Raw genomic sequence first — 26218 nt, 5'->3', positions numbered from 1 at the left:
TAATAAATAATAATATATATATTATATAAGTATAGATTATTATTTTCTGAAATACTAAGTGATAAACCTTGAAAAAATGCTTTCATTTCTCACCTGAAATTAATGGTTTGTGATTTATGAGTGAGCTTGAAATTTCGTATTTCGCATTTGAAGTGCTTGCAACTGTTTATTGTGTATTATTTATTTTGGGGGTTCCTTAAGGACCTTCTTATCACGTGCTTTTGTCAGGAAACTTACTTATGGCTCCGCAGGAGAGCCGATTGTAATTATAATTGTTATTGAGCAAAAAAAAAAAATTTCTCACCCAAAGAAATTTATTTTTTATGCTATTGAAATTTAGTCGTAACTACGAATATATACTAGGCAGTGTTATCGTTTGTCCAGTGTTATCGTTAGTTGTTAAATAAATTTAGTTATTGGCAATTTCTCCTTCGTTCTTCCACTGTCCGCCAGTTTGTTATTTTTATATAACAATTTATATCTCAAGTTCGGATAGACGAATCGTATTAATATTTTGTAAACGTCTTGGTAATAAAGTATTAAAATTAACAAAAAATCAAGAATTAAATACCTTCGCAAAAACAAAATGGCGGCGTGTTTATTTTTTCAATTCGTTATATCACCATAGATATTATTAGTTTTATCAAAATTTATGCCTTTAATTGACCTGCTGTAATTTAATTTCCAACTTGAATCTAGTTTTAGAGTAAATGACGTTAAAACGATCCCAAATGAATGTATTTATATATATCTCTATCCCCATTGATAGAGGTAGATTCTTAGCAATTTTATTATTTTATTGCTGTCATTTATTTTTAATGTTACGTGAATTCTTTGCAAAACCCTTCCTGTAATGAGAATAAAATACATAACGTGAAACAGTTTTAAATTAAACTATTGTAACTTTCTGATCTATAAACTAATCTTATAAAACCCGTTCTTATCTATTATGACTTGTACATTATAAGAAAATTTTATATTATACCTTAGAAAAACTACGTCAATTAATAGGTTGTTTATACGGTCTACGTAAAGACATTAGCATAAATATGCTTCATAATTATATTAACGTTAGTTTATAAATAAATACATTATTCCAATTTTTAAAAGCTGAATAATCTGCAAGTTTATAAATTAAAATTGCACATACCAACAATTTTCAAAATATATTTGCAAGTACTGACGAACAATAAAACGTCAATAATTTCTTGACGACCGACCATTTAAAATAATTTTTAATTTAATTATTATACATTTAAATTAACATCTTACAAGAAATCCCTGATGATGGAGTAACGGCTCCGAAAGTACTTGGAAATATATTTTGAAACTTTTTGGTAAGTGGAACATTATACAATTGTATTAATACCAACGGTGCCGAATGCTTACTAAATTAAATCTGCAGGTGTTTTAATTGTAAAGTCACGCGCGCGCGCACAATACTACTTTTAAATACAAAGGAAGCATTTGTCGCTTATAACAATGGTCGATGTATTGAGAAAATCGAGGAAAGAAATCTTTATTACTCAATATAATATATATTATACAATTAATATAATATGAGTATGTATATATGTATATGTATATACACATTTATGTTTATACCGATTGTGATTTCTTAATAATGCTGTTTATAGAAAGTCCATCTAGATCATTAAAGTAGTAGCGTTAGATTTAATACATGAATATCAGAGAAATTTTTCCTGTCGATCAGACCCGGTAGAAAATGTTCCTAAGGATGCCTCCATTACCATACTAAAAGTCGAGAGCTTACCAAACAAATTTTGAGATATTCAGGTAGATCCAGTGAAGTAGGCTATTCTATATCGATGTTAATGTTTTTCGATTTTAACGAGTTAAATATTGAATTTATGGAAAATATTTCAAACAAAAGTTCTAGAACGGAATGTTGTACAACAAAAACTTCCAGTAATATTTTAATAAGATCATAAATATACGAGAGAATGTTTTACTTTCGTTTTATAAATTATATTTTAAAACTGGTGTGTGTTGTGTGTATTATATTTCCTAGATGTTGTATATTTACATACTTATAAAATTATACGACTGGCTTTTTTATGTCTTTTAATTTAAAAAAAAAAATTTCTTAATATTTTTGCTTAACTTTATAATTTAAATTAAAGTGAGTCCTATTACTTTATCCGTATTTTAAACTTTCTTTGATGTTTACATCTTTCTTCCCTGTCATGTTCTAAATAAATTAAAAAGATATTTTTCTTTCTTGATTAAATTAACGTTTTATATGCTTTTTTCTTCGTTGTAACTCGGTCGGATATCATTAATGAATCATTTGGACAAAAAGTCACGTTAATTAAAAATAAAATTATTTTTTATTACAAGAGTTAAAATGTAATAATATAATTTGAAGGTTTAAAAAGCAAGGAAACCACAAACAAATAAGCATCAGTTCATCTTATAATGAACTATTAGTAACGTATGAAATTGCTATTTAATTAATGACTAAAACACTATAATCTATATATTCAGAAAATCAACGACAAAAATCTATTATTTTATATTGGCTAAATGTAATTTTCATATTTATGATTACAGATCCTGGTTTCATAGAACTATTGGTACGTAAAGAAAATCCTTCTACATCGTGACTGTTATCGGAAGCTGACATATCATGTACGGTGATCATTTAAATGTTAATATAAGCTATTCTTAATTATTATAATATGATTTGATTTATGTTTTTTACCAGTATGTATTAATATTATTATTATTATTATTATAATACAAGGAGTTAAACAGAAATTAAAACTGCACAAACAGAAACATGGAGAAGCTCCTTTTTGTATAATATGTTATATGTCACTAACTGAATAATATCGGTGTACATCGCTGATACTTGGGTTAATCAAACTATTCTTTATTTATTCCACTAATAATAATTATACATATTTTTTTAATTAAATCTTATTAACTACAAAAGGCAAAAACATAACGGAATGAATGTAGGAAAATCCTAATGAAAATTTTATCTTTATCTGAATCAAAGTTCCTTATATTACTCATTATTATTTTAAATAAATAAATAAACACGAGAAAATATTTAATTACGTATTATTAACTCCTTCCCACAACTTCGTACGCGTAATTGTAACCGTGCAACTTATAAAAAAATAAGATTTTTGGATTAAAAAAAGAAGGGTACGAGTCAAAATTTCAAGTATTATTATTATTTTTCCACTTCTACTTATCCTACTTTTCGAAATTAAGTTTTTCAATAATCATAGATTTCCATTATTTTCTTGCTATATTTTTGTAAACGTAATACCAACATTTGAGGTTTGTTAGAGGTTTCATTATGCGTGCGAAACTGTGGGTGGAGGTAATTATTTTTTAATGAAATGTAGATAAATATTTTTTGCACTTCTTTGGAACTGTTAGTGTACAGAAATTCATCATCTCTGAATAAAACTATAGATCCTGACGAACAGACATTATTCTTCATTATGTAAATTTTTACATTACATTAAATTTTTTATAGTCCATTTTTTTTCTTTTTTCTCTGTACAATAACTATTTATTTATCATATTTAATTCAGCCTCTGCAAAGTACAGAATTAGAGAACACTTTTACCTTTACTTTTTTATATTCAAAACATTTTCTGGCCTAAACCCATCTTCAATGATATTTTTTAATAATTTTTCATCTTTTTACATTTACACTTTAAATTTTATCTTTTTTCTATTATTTGGTCAAAATTGTCATTATTTAATATTTACGAAATAAACGTAAAAAGATAAAATTTAATGTATAAATGTAAACAGATGAACTAAAAAAAAAAATATCACTGAAAATGGGCTCTGGCTCGAAAACGTTTTGAACATAAAATAGAAAAGTAAGAGTGTTCTTCAATTCTATTTTTTTCCTTTTGCAAAAGGAGGCTGAAAAAAAAAATATATATAAGATATATACGGATTTTAAAAGGGATTATATGTATAATTCTTAATAAATTAAAGTTTCTATTTTAATAAGTTTTTTGCACGAGTATTTAGAATAGAATTTTTACAAGGTGAGCGCGTTGACGTCCGTTAATCTCTCCCTTATAATATGTGCGAATTTCTACCAGAAAATTGCAGTAGCGTTTTGGGAAAAGTATTTAACAATTCGTAGATCGTTACTTAATATTTTTATAAAAAGTACTTTTGTTAATTTAATTACTTAATTTAACGTTTAAGTTAACATAAAACTTTAGTTAATTTACATAAACTTGGACGGAATGGATATGAACTCGAGTTGTACATTTCTTTTAAATGTGTTTCTTTTATAATTTTAAAGAATTTAATTTTATATTTTTTAATTTTTAATTTCTATGAATGTTTGATGCGACATACAAATAACGATTCATTCAAAAAGGATAACGAGTTTTAATGAATGTACAAATTTATTGAGATAACTTACAGATTAGGTCGAGGTCTCAGTTGTGATGATATTTTTGAATCACCCGGTGTATACGGCATATTAATTACGTAAAACTAATGTAAAGTTAATAATTAAAAAAGCCACTTACCAACAATTCTTTTATATACGTGTTGAACCGCTTTCAAAATAAAATTCCATCAGGAGCTGTGAACGCAAAATAAAATACCATCACTGAAGATAACGGTGGAGATATTCACAATGACAGGACGTTAAGTCGACACAACTTTAAACTATGACAACTACTGTTATATTTAAACCACAAATTTACATGACAAATAATTTTTAGTTTTAATAAGATTATAACATTAAAAAAATATATATTTCTAGTTCCCGATTGAATTTTATTCTGAAAGAGTTTGAATGCATATATAAAAGAATTGTTGGTAAGTGGGTTTTTTAATTATTAATTATATAATCATACTAACGGGCCATGGTTGATAAAATTACTGACGTAGTGATTTTAAAACAGAAATGAATGTGAATAGTTTTATTATGTAGCCTTGTTATACATTTATATTTATAAAATATGAAAAAAATATTTTTCTTGTGAGAAAGTTTTGTCTTTTTTGAAATTTTATATAACGTATCATTTGCTAATTAATATATCTCTGAATCAAATTTAGCTAAAAGTTATTAAAGTTTTATATTATATTAACTTAGCTACACAGTTTTTAAAAATATACTAGTAAAAAATAAAATAAAATAATTAAGTATATGTAATCTAAATAAAAATGAAATGTTAATTATAGTAATTCTAAATCCAAAATTGATTTAATCACAATGACCGATTACAATAGATATTTGTGTCACCTGTTTAACGACAGGTTCTAACAAAAAAGATATATTCAGTATTAATCATGTCTTTATCATTCGTATTTATTATTGATTCATGTTGTCGCACATCAAACAGGAAGTATTTGTAAAATTAACATTTATCAAAAACATTATAAGTACAGATAAAGATAAAAGTATATAGATAGATAAATATAAAGACAAAGTTCCTACGTTAGCTATGATTTTCTCCTTCTGCACTATACAACATAATGATCCCTACAATAACGATTTACGTTTATAACATAAATAGAATACTTACTTTTGGTCGGTTGGTCTATTATAATAACAATAATAATAGTAAAAAATTATGTAGTTCAAACATGAATTATAGTTAAAAGATTCATGCTGCTAGAAAATCTTTATTAATTATTTATATTTGACTACACGTGTGAATGCTTAAATTGTAAATCATTTTTCAAGTTAAAACTTTTGCGAAACAACAACGAAAAAAATATGATTTTTAAAATCGTAGTAGTACTATAGTAAAATATTAAATTAAGTTTCTAATGGGTAAAATAAATGAAAAAAAAAAATTATTACGCGCAAGTCATTGTTCTTTATTTACATTATAATGCTACTTTTATATTACAATTACAAACACTTACATATTAATTGTTTGATCGATCCACTTACAATACTAATATAACCTTTAATTGAATACGTCACAATCTTTTGTGCATTGGTATTTGTTTTTTGGTTAAGAAAAATTAATTGTAGTAGAACATTTTCTGTAACAAAAATAAATAAAGAGAACAATTATGGTAGTTGTTTTATGGTACAAGTATTTAAATTTTTTATGTTTAAACTAAACGTAATAAAGAAGTATTTTACCGTTGTTAAAAAAAATAAATTACCATTTGCATTAGTTCATAATACAACCAAAGTTACATTTCGCTTTGAATTCATTCGGTAATGTTCCAGTTTAGACTGTCGGTCGAACATCTGTAACAGTATAAACATATTGTTAAGAACATTAAAGAAAACAAGTAAAGAAAATTTAAATAAAATTACGAAAAAACTAGTTTCACTCTTAGGTACGTAAGGTACTTTAATCTTCAGCGATTTTTTTTCGTTTTTCGTAAGAGGAGGAAAAAACTCATCCAGTCACCGTCCCCCCACAACAGACGGTATTATCGGGCTCTCACCGATTAAACCACCTCCTTCAACAAAGCAACCCTACTACAAAAAACACGTAAAATACCTTACACTGAAAAGTGTTTCACCAACGAGCATCATCAAAACAAACAAAGTCAGTCTTAAAAATAACATTTTATATATGTATAACTTATTCTATTACGCCAAAATACAAAAATATTTTTAAAATGTTTAATATGAATTATTATCATAATCGTAAAAATATTTCAATGGCGTATGATACAGGTAGATTCTAAGCTTTTACTCACCCATAATCGCCATTTTTTTTATGGTAGGTGAATACTTTGCAAAAATTTTCATGCATCGAGAATAAAATACTTTAATTTTATGTAAAGATATTCTTATCAGTTTTAAATAAAACTTGTGTAATTTTCTGATCTGTAAATGTTTGCGCAGTAAATAGTGCGTGATGAAAATCTGTAATAAATAAAAAAACAGAAGAATTAGCATAGGTATTTAAAATTTAAATGTTTAAACAAAATTTAATAAATAATAAACATTTGCCGACGACTTAGCTTTATTGTATCGCAGAATACAAATAACAAGTACAGAAGAACTTGCGAATAAAATTGGACTTAAAATTTCTTATGAAAAGACTAAAATGATGGCTATAGATCCTTTAGTTATTAATTCTGTGAATATTAATGGAAACAAAGTAGAACTTGTAGAAAAATTTAAATATCTTGGAGAGATCATTACTTGCAATTGTAACGAAAAACAAAATTGGACTGAAAGACTTAATAAATTATTTATACTTACAACAAAAAATCGCTCTCGATTAACACTAAAATTAGACATTACAAAACTTTGGTTAAACCAGTAATTACGTACGCGAGCGAGACATTATTTAGATTAAATCAGTAAAATAGGACTGAACCTTTGCTTAAAGTTTAACGCAGGATTCTTAGAACCTGCATAAACAAAAAATATAAACACGAAAATCAGTACAGATTATTGCCTAATAAATTTCTGTACGAAAACTTGGAATCCTTAATTGATACTGTGAAAAAGAAGCGAATTTCTTTCTGTGCACACTTGTGATTACCGCAGGATAGGATTAGTAAGAGAATTATCGATCAATTTTGGTCTTTAAAAAATTCGCCATTATGGATCAAAGAAATTAAAGAAAACATGCAAGAATTAGATTTGACTTACGATGATTTACTTAATAAATCCGAAAAATTAAAATTTATTATTAAAGATCTGAATACCAATTTTAAAGTAAGAACTTTTAATTATACAAAAAGGGTTTATTCAGAAGAGGATCGTAAAGCAAGATCATTAAGAATGACTAAATATTGGGAGAAAGTAAAAGCTAAGAACTTAAAGGCCAAAAGATCGGCAAAAAAAGACTTGAATTATTCTGACTAAAGAGGTCCTTTGCGGCCTTAAAAGTAAAAAAAAATAAGCTAGATTTTATCATAAAAGATACCTTACCTTTTTTTTTTAAAAATGGATCCATATTTTTCGCCGTATTATTCTGTCCGATTTACATATATTGTTCCATTTTTTGCTCACTAATATTACACTTAAAAGTGTCTTTCCATCCAGCATTCTTAAAACAGAAAAGAGAAGAAAACGTTATTTTTAAAATTAACATTTCAATCGATATGAAATGTATATAAAATTTATTTTAATACAGAAAGGTACCAAAATAATTAATATGAATTTGATATCTTACCTTAATATCGTAATTTCGATTGGTAATTCAGTTATTATGCCCTATTTTTTATCATTCAAACTATTGGTAATACCAGTAATCGAAAATATTATATAATTTATTAGAAGATTTTTTTGCACCCTTATGTAGATTAATGTAACCAACTATACACATTTCAGAAAGTATTTATCCTAAACCAACCCGTCTTATCATTCGTTCAAGTCTATCCCCTCCATTCACTCACCTCCACATTTTTTTTTTCTTTCCTAGATTAATGTTTCTAATCTTTTAGTTTACTTTTGGGACCGTATTTTTAATTTTATTAGTTACTGATTTTTTTTTCAAATTCGAAGGTTTATATAAATATTCATGTATGGTATTAAAACGTTTGGAGATAATTTTCTTTTATTAACTTCTAGTCTTCACTCCTTATTTCCGGATGGGATTAAACATTATATACTCAAATAATTCTCTCCATCTTTCCTGTTTCATTCTCTTGTGTTTTCAGTTCTTTATTTTATTTTTCGACAGTATTTTTTATTTTCAATTTTTTTTAATTAATTACTAATTTTTTCAAATTAGAGTGTTGTTTTCGTAAATATTCAAGTATAAAATGGTTTTAAAACTGGGGATTTTTTTTACAGTTTGTAGTCGTTACCCCCATGACCCATCGGGTTGGTCTAGTGGTTAACGCGTCTTCCCAAATCAGCTGATTTGGAAAGTCGAGAGTTACAGCGTTCAAGTCCTAATAAATTGAGTTATTTTTCACGGATTTGAATACTAGAACGTGGGTACAGGTGTTCTTTGGTGGTTGGGTTTCAATTAACCACACATCTCAGGAATGGTCGAACTGAGAATGTACAAGACTACACTTCATTTACACTCATATATATCATCCTCATTCATCCTCTGAAGAATTACCTAACGGTAGTTACCGGAGGCTAAACAGGAAATAAAGCGAGTCGTTACCCCCAGAATTATTTACGTGGTGTAATTATTAATAATGAAATTAACAAAACGTTAGACGCATTGGTAGTTGGTCAGTTAAACGGTAATTTATACGGTCTCTCTTTTTTCTGTTTATCTTCCGGAATCACTGCAAGGTATTACTTTAGAGGATGAATGAGGATAATATGTATGAATATGAATGAAGTGTAGTCTTGTACAGTCAATTTTTACGGTCTACGTAAAGTAATACGCTTAAATTTTAAGTCTTATACCCTAAAACTTCAGTGTTAATATTATTTTGGTATGTTTGAGTGGAACATTTATCGAACAGCATTTCTTTTTTAAATCATTTAATCATTCCAGTTTTTAAGTACTATGCTGCAAGTGTATAACATTTAAAAACCTAATTTTAAGAGTAAAGGAAAATAAAATTGTCGCATAATAAATGCTTTTAAAAGCAAACCATATGTAGCCTATTTAAAAGGCTGTTTTATTGTTACTGTTAAGTAAAACCAATATAAATGTTTGTGATTCTCATCGACAGTCCGTCCAGATCAAGACTGTTTCAGTGAAATGACAGGGTCATTTCTATGTCAATATGTGGGATTTTTAAGTTATATCATATTTTTTTAAATAAAATTATTAACTGTTTTTTGGCTTTTTTTAATTATATTACGTAATTTTAGTTACAAAAACAAACAAAAACCTATATTTCATTAAGATAACGATGAGAAAAACTTTGGTTTAGGTTACGATAAAAATTTCGTTAACATTTTCTTTATTCATTTTTAGCTAAGTAGTTTTTAAATTTTAAAACGTGCTAAAAAAACTTTGACGATGAAAGTAATTGATTCGATATTCGTGAATTTTTAACGGCAATAAAAAATTATAATACTGATAGTTGTAAATCCTAAACAGAATGACTAAACCACAGAACATAGAGTTGAATGTGTATTTACTGTTTTGGTATGACATAAAACGTTTCATCAAATGTGGGGTTATTTCTTGTATTAATTATGTAATTTGTATTTACTATTGATTCAAAATGTTTATTAATCGTAAACGTCAGGGGAACAACTATTAAAAATTTAATGAACAATAGAAATTACTCTGCCCCACCTGTGAAACGATCGAATAGACGTGTTTTTTTATAAAAGACCTGCATTACAATTCGGTTGATCTTATAGACTGAATATAAATAATAAATAATTGACGTGTTTACAGACTATAAATATGTTTAACTTATAAGAATTACTTTTATACTGTATTAATATATCATGCTTGTCCATCATATGTTCACATCAATTATAAACTCTACATATATAAAATATATAAATGTTTTTAAACTTGTAAACCCATCAAAATGTCATAAGTATTCAAATTATGATCCGAGAATGATCAATCATGAGTTGAAGGAAAATTGTTACTGTAGGAAAAGTTGGCTAATTATAATTTTTCTATATATATATATATATATATATATATATATATATATGTAACATACATTTAAGTTCAGGTACGATATATTCATTAGAAAATCCATTTGTAAATAAAATAAATAAATAATTATTTTATTCTGATTTATACATGTCAGTCAGTACATTACACTATATAGATCTCATTAGAAATTAGTATTACGTATGCTATTCCAAGGATAAAAAAAGAAACATCTTTAGCACTTACTTCGTTAGATCCAGGAAAACTGCGGAAAACCTTTGATCAAAGCTGTATCAGAAAAAACACAATTAATTGGAAATAAAAGTTAATGTTAAAATTATGTTAATGATTGAAAATAATAGATACGCGCTAAATAACTACAAAATAAAATTTATTTGACAAAATTAAATTAAGCGCAAAACTTTAGTGAAATTTTTTGAGCACGCATTATGTTGTCTTGTTGATAGAGGTACAGAGAACTAAGATGTTATTTTTTTTAACTCATCGCTAAGAGATATTGATTACAGATTTCAATAATTTGGTAGCGAGATCCTTAAACAGGATAGTAATTTATTAAAAATGGCAACGGATGCGCAGAAATATTAAACCTTATTATATCTAAAGATTTCTGTTGTATGATTTGATAAAGAACGGTAGTTCTTTATCAAATTAAGAGTTAATGATTTTTCTTTTGTTTTCAACAAAGTTAGCTCGTTGATAAATATTTAAATAAGTTTGAATTTTTAATATACTTTATTAATGTAAATTATTGATATTTATGAGCAGTACTGTCTACCAGTTCATTTTGTATCTAGAAAAGTAGTTTTGATTTTTTTGAAGGAGCTCCTAGAGATGGTATTATATTTCAGACGAGATTATACGTAGCCATAGTAAATGTTTAATATGACAAGCATACTGTTTTATTTAAATAACATCGAGCCCACCGGTCTGGTGTAGTGGTTAACTCGTCATCTTAAATCAGCTGATTTCGAAGTCGAGAGTTCTAAGGTTCAAATCCTAGTAAAGATTTGAACCTTTTGTACGGATTTGAATACTAGATCGTGGGTGGATACCGTTGTTCTTTGGTGATTTTCATTTTCCACCTTCTCCAATGGGCCGGATCCTGCAAATAAGTATAACACAGCCCAGGAGAGTGTTCTCTACTCTAACGGGCTTTCCCGTCCCGGCCCGCCGATCGAATCTTTACTTTGCACCCGCGTCAGACCCCTACAGTAGGATCCACCAGAACCGGCTATGCCGTCCCTGGGTCCCCACTCCGGGAGCCGGGCTCGGTCTTTAAGCCAAAGTCTCTAACGGGGACACCCCGAATGAGGTTTCCCCACCGGGACTCGGTCTGTTTCGCTCGGGGGTTCGAGAGTCCTCCTGCCTCATCGCTACCGCCCACACTTGCAAGCACAACTAGCTTTACTAGAATTCTAGTATTGTAAAAATATCGGATTGAAAATTCAGCTGCTCGTGCGATAATGTAGAATTTTAAATTTATTTTTAAAACATCTGCCTAAATTTTGCTTTAGTATTTCTATATTTTAGATTGCGACTTCTATCAATAAAAATGCCAAGGTATTTTATATAACTACTAAAATCAAATTAAGTTAATGATATTGTAATGTCTGTTATTTTGAAGTTACTATAAAAGTGTTTCAACGGTTAATAAAAAAAATAAAATATATACGAGTATTTAATTTTATGGAAATACATGAAAAAATAAATAAGTACCTTTTGTACAAAGTTTGCATGGAATTTCATTTTAAATAATTTTTTTTAAAAATATTTAATCGATAATGTTTGATTGATTAATTAATTTTGTTACTTTTATACTTATATTACTTTTTTCTTCACAACTGGTTTTTTGTATACAACTATCATCTCCAGTATAAGGAATCTCCAGTATAAGGAATTGAACTTAAATTGTTGTACGTTTGAACTTAGTATTTATTTAAGTTACACATGTACTGTTAAGATTACCTGTTTTTTTTTTATCATTGTGTAGGATGGTATGTGATACTTAACTGTGGAAAGTGAGTTAACTGTGTGGCTAAATATTGTCTTTGAAAAACCTTAGTAATGAATAATCCATTATCTTTTTTAATTTTTTACGGTTGAACCTTGAAGTTTTAATATGATTACTATGTTTTTTTTTAGACCATAGGAGATTAAGTTGTAGATCTCATCGATAAATATTAAATATCCGGTTACTTTTTGTCTTATATAAAAAACGACTTTTTTTATTATATAAAAAAAAGTAGTCAAGGAAATTGAGAATTCAACATGTATATTAATCTTTTTTCTATTTAACTTAAAAACTGCGGAACGTTTTGAAGCGGTTACTCGTTAAAAAACTGAAGAGTAATTGTTTATATGTACGAGTATAAACTTAGTATTCCACGGAGAAACTTTCAGGACATGTTCTACTGCTGAAAATAATGTAAAAAATTAATATAAAAATAGGTCTGGAAACGCTTTGTTTTCGAATTACGGCTCTTGAAATATTTCGCCCGAATTTCCCACATTTTTCGTTAGTAGTTAGAAATCACCTGAATGCTAATTTATTAAACTGGATTGGATATGGTGGACCACTCGATTGGCTACCACGATCAACTGACTTAACGCCACTAGATATTTCATTTACAGCCACATGAAAACGACAGTATATCAACAAAAAAATTGTTACTAAAGACTTACTCATTAAAATACGAAATGCTACTCAAAAGATCCTAAGGATACGGAAAGACACCGGAAGAATTTTACATCGGGCGGAGTGCTGTGTACATTGTGAAGGAGGGAATTTCGAATAATTACTGTAACTGAGGTTTGTTATTCTGATACCATTTATCATTTCATGTATTTTATTATTTTTTCTGCCCTATTAAGAATATAGACCGATCGAAATAACTCATTTAAAGGGGGAAAAAATTGTTATTTGGACTTTTATAAGTGGATATGGTAAAGGAGCTTATAATAAACGTAAGAAAATAAAGCGTGAGCGGGGTGGAGAGTTGAAAAGAGGTGAAAAATGGTATTACATCGATTTCCGGCGAAAGTTGACATCAAAAAAATTTGTGGTTAAGACACAGAATGGTACACTTTAACCAGATTTCGCCAAAATTAAATTATTTTTGCGAAAATAAAAAATAAAAAACCAAAAAGATTTTTTGAATTTTTCTCGGGATTTTTGAGGTTATGTTAAAAGTGACCTCTACAAATTGTAGATTTTTGTATGATCTACAACTTTTATGTTGGACAGTTTTTTCAACCCCCCCCCCCCCAAATCATTCTTCTACCACCTCCGTTCAAGCATTTATTTTTTTTTTTATGTTTATTATGAGCCCCTTTTCCGTTTCCACTAATAAAAGTCCAGGTAACCATTTTATTTTTCTCAAGTATAATTTGGTTGGACTAATAATGTTTATTATGTACAAAAAGAATAATACGATTTTCTGTCTATTTTCCGTCTAATGAAAATCGATTTTTAAAAGTTTTTCTTTACTTTTTATTGGCTGTATTAAAGTAACGTATCTCAGAATAAAATTCTCTACAAATTTTACTACTAAATCTTTCGCATTTATTTATCATACAACAAACCTATAAAACACTTTTTCGACACCGAATTTTGTGTTTAACATCGATATTACAAAAACTACTAGATTTACATTTCTGGGATCTGTTTTATCGTATTTCCGACCTCAAATTACATAAAAAATCACCAACTTTACTTTTTAATCTGGGTCCCAAAAATTACAGTTGGACTTGTTTTTATTAGAAGAGGTGTAATTCAAGCGAAATCATTCGCTAGCCGTTACTCGAAAACAAAGCTTTTCCAAACTTATATTTATATGAATGTTTTTCATTATTTTCACCAGTAGAACATGTTTTGAAAGTTTCTCAGCCGAAGTTTATATTTTTTGTTGTTGTTTTGTCTTCAGTCATTTGACTGGTTTGATGCAGCTCTCCAAGATTCCCTATCTAGTGCTAGTCGTTTCATTTCAGTATACCCTCTACATCCTACATCCCTAAAAATTTGTTTTACATATTCCAAACGTGGCCTGCCTACACAATTTTTCCCTTCTACTTGTCCTTCCAATACTAAAGCGACTATTCCAGGATGCCTTAGTATGTGGCCTATAAGTCTGGCTCTTCTTTTAACTATATTTTTCCAAATGCTTCTTTCTTCATCTATTTGCCGCAATACCTCTTCATTTGTCACTTTATCCACCCTTCTGATTTTTAACATTCTCCTATAGCACCACATTTCAAAAGCTTCTAATCGTTTCTTCTCAGATACTCCGATCGTCCAAGTTTCACAGCGACACTCCAAACATACACTTCCAAAAATCTTTTCCTGACATTTAAATTAATTTTTGATGTAAACAAATTATATTTCTTACTGAAAGCTCGTTTAGCTTGTGCTATTCGGCATTTTATATCGCTCCTGCTTCGTCCATCTTTAGTAATTCTACTTCCCTAATAACAAAATTCTTCTACCTCCATAATCTTTTCTCCTCCTATTTTCACATTCAGTGGTCCATCTTTGTTATTTCTGAAGTGTATATATATATATATATATATATAAATAAATAATTACCCTTCAGTTTGTAACGAGTAATCGCTTCATAAACGATTCCGCGGTTTTCAAGTTAAATAGTAAAAATATTAATGTACGTGTTAAATTCTCAACCTGCTTGATTACTTTTTTTTTAATAAAAAAAGTCGTCTTTTGTATAAAAGACAGAACTTAACCGGATATATAATATTAATCAATGATCTATACTTAATTTCCTATGATATTTTAAAATACTTAAACATATTACTCATATTAAAACTTCAAAGTTCAACAGTAAAAAAGAAAAAAAGATAATACATTATTCATTACTAAGGTTTTTCAAAGACAAGATTTAGCCACACAGTTAACCCACTTTCCATAGTTAAGTATCACATACTAACCTATACTGATAAAAATAAAAAACTGGTACTTTTAACGGTACATGTGCAACTTTAGTAAGTTCAACCGTACGTAAGTGGAAGAAGTGTGTTATTAAGAACAATTCCTTATACTGAGAATTCCAACTTCTTGATAGTTATATATATAAAACCAGTTGTGAAGAAAAAAGTAATTTCAGTATAAAAGTAACAAAATTAATTAATCAGTCAAACATTTTCGTTTAAAAAAAAAAGTATTTAAAGTGAAATTATATGCAAACTTTGTACAAAAGGTTCTTATTTATTTTTTTACGTATTACGATAAAATTAAATATATATTTTCGTTTTTTTATTAACCGTTGAAACAGTTTTATAGTAACTTCAAAATAACAGGTATTACAATATCATTAACTTAATTTGATTTTTCACTAAATAGGGAATCTTGGAGAGCTGCATCAAACCATTCAAATGACTGAAGACAAAAAAAAATTGATTTTGGTAGTTATATAAAATACCTTGGCATTTTTATTAATAAAAATAGGAATCTAAACTATAGAAATACTAAAACAAAATTTAGGCAGATTTTTTAAAAACAAATTTTAAATTCTATATTATCGCACGAGCAGCTGAATTTTCAATCTGGTATTTTGTACAATATTAGAATTCTAAGTATTTAGATATTAATTTGTCTATGAATATTTTCAAAAAAAAAAAAATACTTATGTTGTCGGAGTTTAATATCGACTTCCAAAATATCCTTTAGCATATTTAAAAGATTTTCGAATAGATTAGTTAATATTTCTCAGTACTATAATTTCACTCAAACCAAATTGGTCTAGTGAAGAACTCATCATAGTAAATAAGCTGATTTCGAGGTCGAGAGTTCTAAGGTTCAAATCCTAGTAAAGGCAGTTACTTTTATACGGTTTTGAATACTGGATCGTGAATACCGGTGTTCTTTAGCGATTGGGTTTCAAGTAACCACACGTCACAGGAATAGTCCATCATTCCTACTGTTACAAGACTACACTTTATTTACATTCATACATATGATCTTCATTCATCCTCTGAAAAATGAATCCACATTCGATGGTGCCGGAGGTTAAACAGAAAAAAAGAGAGAGGACTATGATTTATATATATTATGTTAATATTCTATCAGATTTTTATCTTTAATTTTTACGTAAAAAATCTTTTGTTTGTATGTTGGCAATAGTTTCATGTTATTAAAATAGTTTACGACTATTCCTTTATTCTACGCAATCTTATTCTTTTGAGAGAATTTTTGTAACAGATTTGTATTAATACTATACAATCTAAATTTCCCTCTTAAATTTTGTAAACAAATAATAAATAAATATAATGTAATACTTAAATAAGAAAGTAAAATAATTTCTTTCAAAATTACGTTAACCGAGTTCGCGTCTCTTATGGAACTATATCAACTTGATATATCTTTTCGCGTGCTAGTCTCTCAGTCACATCGGTTTCAATCAACATTTTCCCATGTTGTTACTGATATATGTATTTTTACACTAGTGTCAGAAAGCGATTTACCTTGAAGTGGGCAAAACCTTCCTTTTGGAGCGCAGATTTATTTGTACGCCCTCTAATAGTAGTGAAAATTGCTTACTTTGCGTAGGTCTTCGCCGACTTCAGCATATGAATTTAACGAAACTTACCGAGCAACTAATTCGAAAAGTAGATTCCTTATTAGTTATAGACAAATGGCTGTGGGTTGCCTCGTCTTATAATATTATATTGGATTCAGCCTACATAAAATACCTGAAAATGCTAGTATAGTTGTTGTTCTACTTGTATATAAATGACAAATAAACCGGTAATTTTTACTCATTTAGTATTTGGTAAAAAAAAAAATTCAACAGTGTTGAATTGATTTGCTTTGTATATTAATTGTTAATATCTTATTAATTATTTTTTGAAAAAAAATTGTTGTGATTAGGAACGTTAAGACTAGTAGTTGTTATGATGATAATAATTATAATATTTTCTGTTAAGAACATTACTATTTCTAAGTTGAGTACTGTTTACCTTTCTTAGTTTCATTCTTTTATTATATGTAGACGCGTTTCAGAATAACTCCATTGTCAAAACTTATTGTCCTCTGTTAAAACTTGTAGAACAGTAGAACATGTCCTGAAACGGGAAAACTACTAATAAATCTGGAATCCGTAGAACCTTCAGAAATATGTATATACATATATATAGCAGAAAAAAAATACTAACAAATAATAAATATTCATACAGTTACTCAAATGCCGACTTGATAATCGAAAGTTAAGGAAAATAACTTTTGTTTTATGTTACATTTTTTAGTTTTACATTCATTTATAAGGTTTATGAATATGACCATTAAAAAAGACGCTTCGTTTAATAAAAGCCATTCACAAAAACATCAAACTTGAGAAATCTGAGTATATATATATATATATATATATATATATATATATATATATATATAAGTAACGAAACAGATAAATTCATAGAAACGACGTAAAGAATCGGTTACTGAGTATGTGAACTAAAGCTAAAAAAATTGGTGAAACATATTTCTATATTCCATAATTTTACCCTAACATACAACTATGTTACCCAAATTTTATTTCTCCTGTTATTTAGTTGGATTTATCCTATTTAAATTTATTAAATTTTCACCCGAAAATATTTAGATTATAATAATCCTAGCAGTCTGTACATCATTAGACTATAAAATCCACCGTGATACAATTGTGAGCTTCTGGTGGATCCCCAGCCCTGTTGGGATTTTAGTCAATGAGCGCTCTGATAGTGCGGCAAAGGAGGCTTATTTCCAGCCTCCTTTCACCAATCGCGTTGCTTCGAACCGATCTTGTCTGTTGAAGAGGATGGTGGTTCATGATGAGTGGCAAAGTTAATAGAATGCTACCATAAACAATAAACTTAACCCAGTTAAAAACACTGTGTCATTGTAGAACTCCTTATGTAGAAAAAAACCGTCGAGAGAAGATTTATTATCTGCCGTTTGCGAATAGGGCACATTAGGGTCACTCATGGATATCTGATGACAAACAGATGTATCAGTTTGTGCTCGCTGCGACTGCCGACTAACAGTGCACCACATCGTTTGGATTGTATCTGTTATGCGGCATTGCATCGCAAGTTTAAACAAGAAACTAACTACGAATTTTTCTAAGGGATAATTAAATGCTGATATCATATGTTTTACGATTTCTTAGAATCATCGGTTTATGTTGAAATATATTAATTACTATAGTGTGTTCCAACTATTTATGTCTGCTGTAAAGTAGATGGTAATTTTATTATTTTGAGATATTTAATGTCATATATCTTTGTGTTTTTATTTCGTATTTAGCACGCGTTACAGGCTTTTTATTTTGAAGATGTATTTTTGCGTTCCTGGGTTTTTAAACAAATATGTCCGGGCAATGATAACACGAAAGCGTTTTTCCCCCCAGAAAAACAAAAAAAGAAAAAAATATACAAAATTCAGTTTTCGATGACATAAACTCTATCACGTAAGTTTATTAAAAGAAAATTACAGCCTGATTACAATTTCCTTTATAAAATATAATATTAATCGTAGACATTAGTCCATTTAGTAATAAAGCTTTAGGTTTTGAACATATATTTAATGTGAAATATCTACGAATATCCATTCAAGTCGAATTGAGAACATCCTCTTTTTTTGAAATTGTTAATAAATAAAAATCACGATTTGAAAATTTTTCATGCATTTCATTTAATTTAAACGTCTAGAAATTTTTATTTTCATTCGTGAAATTTAGTTGGGTAACTTGTATAAATTAAGTGGCGTTAATTCTATTCAATTTTGAAAAATGTATTTTAAGAGGTTGAGTGAAGTTTAGATAATTCTATTATACTAAAATTTTATTTGTGGATATTATTTAACAAAACAAAAATTACCACTGGAAATACTGAACTAAAAAATCTTTAAAAAAATAAAACTACTTTCAAAATTTGATTATATATTTATTTTCGCCGACAGTTGTATGCACATAAGCAGTTAAACCTCTGGAGGTCCCGGGTTCGAATCCCGGTTAGGTATAGCATTCTCATACGCTACAAAAATTGTCATTCATCTCATCCTCTGAAGTAATACCTAATGATGGTGCCGGAAGTTAAAAAAAAACTGTTAAATCTGCTCTCCGTCGTTTTTCTTACCAGGATATGAAGTAAAGTTTTTGTGTGTGAAATATGATAGGTATTAGAACCCACAACCTTCTAGAAGAAATTAAATATTTGTATTTTTTTAGACACCGATCAATGTAGGATCACAGAGAATAGTTAAATTCTGGCTATTTTATTAGCTCTCCGATACTCCATTCTTTCACTGTGCTTCCTTCTTTCTTCCGACCACTTTTGGTTAGCGCATTCTATCTTTTCCTTCTGGATGACTTTAAATTCTAAGATATTTTCTTAAGAAACTTCTGTCTTTTAAATCCGTTTTCTATCCTTAGATCTTCTTTAACTTGCTTTAATCATTTAACCTTCGTTTTTTCACCAGTACAACCGTAAAAAATTCTCTTTGTAGGCCTGTTTGAATCCATTTTTGTCAGATGTTCGTAGAATGCCAGTCTTCCCTAACGTATTGTTTCCGTGATTCTATCTTTTTTCTTTTCCTGTTTAGCCTCCGATAATTACCTTTCAGATAATACTTCAGAGGATGATAAGTATGAGTGTAGATGAACAGTATGAGTGTAAATGAGTGTCTTGTACATTCTCAATTCGACCATTATTACTGAAATGTGTGGTTAATTGAAACCCAACCACCAAAGAACACCGGTATCCACGATTTGGTATTCAAATCCGTTTAAAAATAACTGACTTTACTTGGACTTGAACGCTGGAACTCTCGACTTCCAAATCAGTTGATTTGCGAAGACGCGTTCACCACTAGACCAAGTCGATGTGTAGTATTTATTACTTAAATAATCAAAATATTATTGTTGGTTAGTCAAGGTTAGCGAGCGTAGGTTAAGTTTGGTTAGATTATATTTTATTATTTTCATGTTTATATCTTTAAATAATGTTTCACTATGATGTAAGTATTTTTTCTATTTTCATTATGTTATGTGTTATTTGTATCACTATGTACATTTTTACTAATTTTATATTTTCCGACACCCAAAATACATCATTAAATGAATAAATATTAATTTTGAATCAACTTGAACTATAAAATAGTCCTTTGTTTGAAAATAATAATTTAATTTGGCTACAAGAACGGTGCTCTACCGCATTATTGTTTATTAGTAAGAGAATGTATTAGCAGCAACTTTGAAGAGTGGATCGGAAGACATGTTACAACTGGCTGGCCACCAAGATGATGTGATCTTATTACGTTGGATATTTCAGTTTGGGTAATTTTCAAAATAATGTTTTCTTTCATAAGTCAAGAAATATATAATAGTTGAGAACAACAATCGAAGATGAATTTGAAACGTTAAACGCAAAGATTTCCGTAAAAAATTGGTTACAAGTGCAAAATATCGCAGTGAAAAATTTATTGAAGTACATGGTCAGCATTTTGAGCAACTCTTGTAAAATTAAAAAAAAAAAAAAAAGTATAATAAATCTTACTATGTATAAAAAATTTATTGTTAATTTAATAGCATAAGTATTATTGTTTCAGCTTTTAAAATATTGTATTTCTCGGGCAAGCGATTTTTGGGACTACCGGTATATTTACATTTTTGGACATCTCTTAATTAGTTTATTCTTAAGAAATTTTATATTGGAAAAATCGGTACGCTTTTCTAATTTAATATATTTTCGAATGGGGCCACATATATTTTTGTAGATCAGCATATTCTCCAAGTATTTGAATTCTTTAATTTAATAAATTTTTTCTCCGCCATGAAATCCAATCTCCAGTTCCCAAACTTTTCCGAGTCGCTGCGTCCTTTTTCAATTAAAATTTTTCCATGGCGCCCTACCCGTGAATCTTCGTTATTTTTTTACTTTATTAACATTAAATTAATAATTATAAATTTCTTGGTTTAGTTAATTATGAAGATTTTACAATATTTCGCGGCGCCCCTGTGAAGAGGCCGCGGCTCTCCGGGGCGTCCTGGCGCACAATTTGGGAGTCACTGAATCTCTACCGTCCATAGTCGCGATCATGTATTTTGTTTTATACTCATTTACACTATAAGGGCAATAATGTTTGGTGGTTCTTGTTCTATTTATTGTTTACACTCTTTACAAGTTATACATGATGGCATTATTATCAGCATTAGCGTAGATATATATGGATTTAATAAAAGTATTTCCTTTACGATTTATTTAGAAATAACTTTGTATATTGGAAGATAAAATAAAATTATAAGACAGACCATCCTCCTTATTTTGACACATGATTTGTTGTAAAAAAAGAGTTAATAAATTGGCTATACACTTTCACTTTCGCTCTAATGTTACATGTCATTCTCAGAAGTCTTACTATTTTATCGGTAATTCCATATCTTATGCAATTCAAATCTGTCAATATTATATTTGCTTGTTTAAAATTAATTAATAAAATTTACATAGGTGTTTTATATCGCAGTCAACACTACGTTAAATGTATAAATAATGGCAGATTTTTCGGATCTTTTTACTTTTAATGTAAGATATTTTTTATAGGAACTCAAAAAGAAAGGAAACATCTTCGATGTGGATGTCTTATTTGGGACAGGATAGTATTATTATTATTATTATTTTCGTACGAAATCGAGCTACGTTTACTTGGAAAACTATGGTTTATGACTTCCGTATGTATGACAAAACACTTGTATAATTGTAACTGAAAATATCTACTTTCATAAAGGATTACGCAAGAAATTATAATCTCAATGATAATTTTATGTCGTAATGATATTTTTGTTATTTCAAAGAATAAATATATGTGATTTTTTGTTTTCATTTACGAATAAATATATTTGTTTACTTTCCTGGATGCATTTAAGATAAGGATATGCGTTATCGTTAAACGCTTCTAGAATTATGGTAGAAAAAATCCTTCGCAATTTAGCTGTCAGAACTTTTGAACGAATTCTTATACGTGGATTTCTATTCTCTGAACTGTAACAGAAGAGAAGATGAACACAGAACTTAACAAGCGTTATCAACGACACAGTAATCCACGTATAGGTTAAACCGAACTAGGTAGGTAAATCTAAAGGATACATTGTTTTTATGATGTAGGCACCCATAATTCGAAAAGGGGGAGCAAATGGTTTTTAATAAAAATGCTATTTCTCAGAAACCGAAGGTGCTGCTGTCTTTAAAACTGGTGTTTTAATTTTACACGCCTTGTAAAATTATAGTATTTCACAGTTTTTCAAAAATCCAATTTTAGGGTAGCCAAAGGGTTTTTCGTTGAAAGATAAAGCTCAAGAGTCGTAAAAATCAGCATTTAGAACATTCACGATATTTTATATTTCCTCTAGGATTATCATGACTGATAGTAATAGTATTTATTGCCATTCCTAGCATTGTCACTGTAACATTCGTAGTGCTAAAACTAGTTTTGAGAATGAAGGTACTCCGAAACGCGTCAGCTAACAATTGTTAGAAGGAGTGTGATAGGAATGCAGAATGTATCGCTCAAGTTAATCGGCATTTAGACTTTTATTTGAAAACAAAAATCTGTAGCGGACAACATATACTTCCTTATATGCCTATTAAATTACATTTACACATTTCTTTAAAATGAAAAGTGTATAAAATTTTATTTAATTAAAAACTTCTGATATTTTTTCATTTTTTTTGTTGTTATTATTATTGAATTATTATTCATCGTAAAATTTTTCTTACAATGAGAGGTTAATAATTATTAATAAACCTATATATTAAATTTAAAAAAAAGGAGATAAAGTCTGGTTCGAACCGATGTGCTTTACCCTAGATCCAAATATTTCATTAATTAAGATTTTATTTGGCTATAACTCTGGAACCAATGAAAATAAGTACCATTTATGATATATCCGTTGAAAAGCTCTCAATGTGGGCTTATTACTGCAGTTAAGAAAAAGTCCAAAATCAAATTTTTTTGGATTTTTACTTTTTTGGACATTTTTAGTTAAGTCGATTGCAATGAAAAGGAGAGGGGTGCACAACTAGATGTTACAACAGTATTAAATCCAAAACTTCAATATCCTACTGCTAATCGTTTTTGAGTTAAACGAGATACGTACGTACAGACGTGACGCCGAAACTAGTCAAAATGGATATTTCCGTTGAAATCTGGAAACCGACATTTTTCGCGATCACAATACTTCCTTTACTTCGTACAAGGAAATAAAAAGGCACATGTTTCACAATTTTTTTTAAATCCGACTTGTAAGAGCAAAGGGGCCGAACCTAGAACTTGTGTGAAAATTTTAATCTCAACGATCTGTTATGAATAATAATTGTATTCTAGTACTCCAGTATAATTTTTCCGCCTATTTATCGTTCAAATTCAATGCGAAATATTGTTACTTTGTCGCCCAAATTATTTTTGCGAGTTTACTTGCTCGGTGCCTTTCCTCTTCGTAATGTTAACAGTCTATATAGTTTCATGCTGCGATTCAAAGTCGTAAATGTTTACACATAGATACGAAATCAAATTCGACACGTTAAATTGCACCGCTGGAAAATGCTTCTGTAATAGCACCAAATTGTGAGTAAAAGTCTTCCACAGAAATGAGGCTGCAGTGGTAACTGTTTGTAGTCAAGGGGAGCCGGAATTTATTCCTGGAATGCCTTTTATACCATCAGAATATCTCTTTGAGTTTAAAAGATTTCGGTTTTCCCCTAAAACTGTATTTCGCTATGACTATGAATAAGTCCCACGGGCATACTTTGATTGTGGCGGGAATTGATCTACGGGAATATTTCTTTTCTCATGGACAGTCTTATTTGGCCTGTTCCAGATTGAGCTCACCTAATCTGGTCATTCTCGTATTTAAAGGGAAGATCATTTGTAATGTTTTCTACGCGCTTAAAAGAACACATCATCTGCAAACGCTTAATGTCACTGATCAACAAAGTCTGCAGTATATGAACAGTCCCACATTAAAGCCAACCACTAGTAATAATAACACCAAAATCCATGCCAATGTAAATAGATCGATTTACCAATATTCCCACTAAAACATCAACCTTTAAATGTTGGTAGAATTGTAACAAAAATTTAATGTATTTTTTTTTTTTTGTAAACTTATTCTTGATCTAAATATCCGCGAGCGAAGCCGCGGACTACAACTAATATATATACACACACGAGGTGTGGCTATTAAATAACGAGACTAATGCTGCTACAGAAGAACTGCGCAAGTGCCAGTTCGTGCGACTGATAATTGTGTAGCGTGAAGCTTTCTCTTTCGATTCTCCAGTTTCTTTAGACATATTAGTCTGGCCGTGGTCTTCGTTTGGATAACATCTGTTTTTTTGTTTTGCCAAAAAAAGATGAGTGTTTTTTTACTAGAGCAATGAATTGTAGTAAAATTTCATATAACACTCGTAAAAACCGCCACTGAAACATCTTTTATTAAAAAAGGTATATGGTAATGAATGTTTATCACGTGCTAGGGGTTTTGAGTGGTTTTAGCGTTTTCAAGATGGCCGAAAAAACGTTGAAAATGATGTTCCCCCGGGACGCTCTTCCACGTCAAAAACTGATAAAAATATTGAAAAATTGGTGAATTGATCCAATCTCACTGTCGGTTAACTATTATTGTTTTTATTTAAGATCGTTATTCAACTCCGTGAAATAATAAGAAAAAAAACTACTCGAATTGTGGACAAAAAGTCATTGGTTCTTCATCAGGACAAAGCATCGGCTCACACTGCATTTTCTGTCAAGACGTTTCTAGCCAAGCATAACATTCCAGTGTTAGACCATCTGCCTTATTCGCCTGACCTGGCACCGTGTGACTTGTATGTCTTCCCCAACGTTAAATTTACATTAAAAGGAACAAGATTTCAGACCGATGAAGTTGTGAAAAAAAGCGGTATCCGTCATGAGAAAGTTCACAGAAGAAGACTTCCAGCACTGTTTCGAACAATGGAAAATTCGCTTGGAGCGTTGTAGGGATTGAGGATGGGTGTATATTGAAGGGGATAATAAATAAATATGTATAAATTTCAAGTAAAATATTTTACAGTATTTTTCGCGTTATTTAATATAAATACACGAGGTATTTATATTTAACAAAGTAATTTAGACCTACTTTAATTATTAACTTATATTATTTGTTGGAAAAATGTTCAAATAAGAATTAGCCAACAATTTACAGTAAAACTCACCCTATAGTGGGGTTTTCATTCAGTAAAACCTTGTTTAGAAAAATACTCTTGTATTTTGAAAGACTATTGTTATATAAATTACCTTGTTTAAACGTATTTTAAAAAAATAAAATTCAAAATTGTTTAAAAAATTCCAAAGAATTAATTATCATTATTAAAAGTTCCGGTAAATAGAATTGTTTAGAATTAAAAAAAAAAAAAAAAACAATTAGTTTAATTTTATATAATTATTTGTGTTGTGGAAATAATAAATGATTCATAAATGTGAAGGACAGATTTATTGTGTTCTATAATGTTGGATGTCTCATGTGTTGAAGCAAATTATTTCGTATAATTTTTAGTTTAAGTTGTTTGGTTAAGCAAATATTTATTATAAGAAAAACCAGTTTCACTACCATTAAGTAATATCATGAAACAAAATTCAAAATAACTGTTACTATAAAAAAAATTCACATAGACTAATAAAAAATGTTCGA

At 28.9% G+C, this 26218-nt stretch overlaps 1 protein-coding gene and 1 long non-coding RNA gene across 8 annotated transcripts in view; one reads left to right on the top strand and one right to left on the bottom strand.

Annotated features, from left to right (window-relative positions):
- drpr (multiple EGF like domains draper) overlaps positions 1-26218 on the top strand; it is a 283353-nt gene that overhangs the window by 63775 nt on the left and 193360 nt on the right. For 5 of the 7 annotated variants that reach the window (XM_075375259.1, XM_075375262.1, XM_075375256.1 and 2 more), the window contains exon 3: positions 2575-2652. The gene's annotated coding sequence lies outside the window, so the exon portion shown is untranslated. The remainder of the gene's footprint in view (positions 1-2574; positions 2653-26218) is intronic. The other 2 variants (XM_075375261.1, XM_075375260.1) reach the window with 1 other exon arrangement.
- On the bottom strand, positions 5837-8264 carry LOC142330476 (uncharacterized). The gene is made up of 4 exons (XR_012757780.1): positions 8127-8264; positions 7883-8000; positions 6145-6232; positions 5837-6018 (listed from the first exon to the last, which is right to left on the bottom strand). It is a non-coding gene; the product is annotated as an uncharacterized LOC142330476 (long non-coding RNA).

The sequence above is a fragment of the Lycorma delicatula genome, chromosome 9 (genome assembly GCF_047948215.1).
Source record: "Lycorma delicatula isolate Av1 chromosome 9, ASM4794821v1, whole genome shotgun sequence".
Lineage (NCBI taxonomy): Eukaryota > Metazoa > Arthropoda > Insecta > Hemiptera > Fulgoridae > Lycorma > Lycorma delicatula.
The sequence above is the reverse complement of the archived record's forward strand: the minus strand, read 5'-3'. Positions and strand labels throughout refer to the sequence as shown.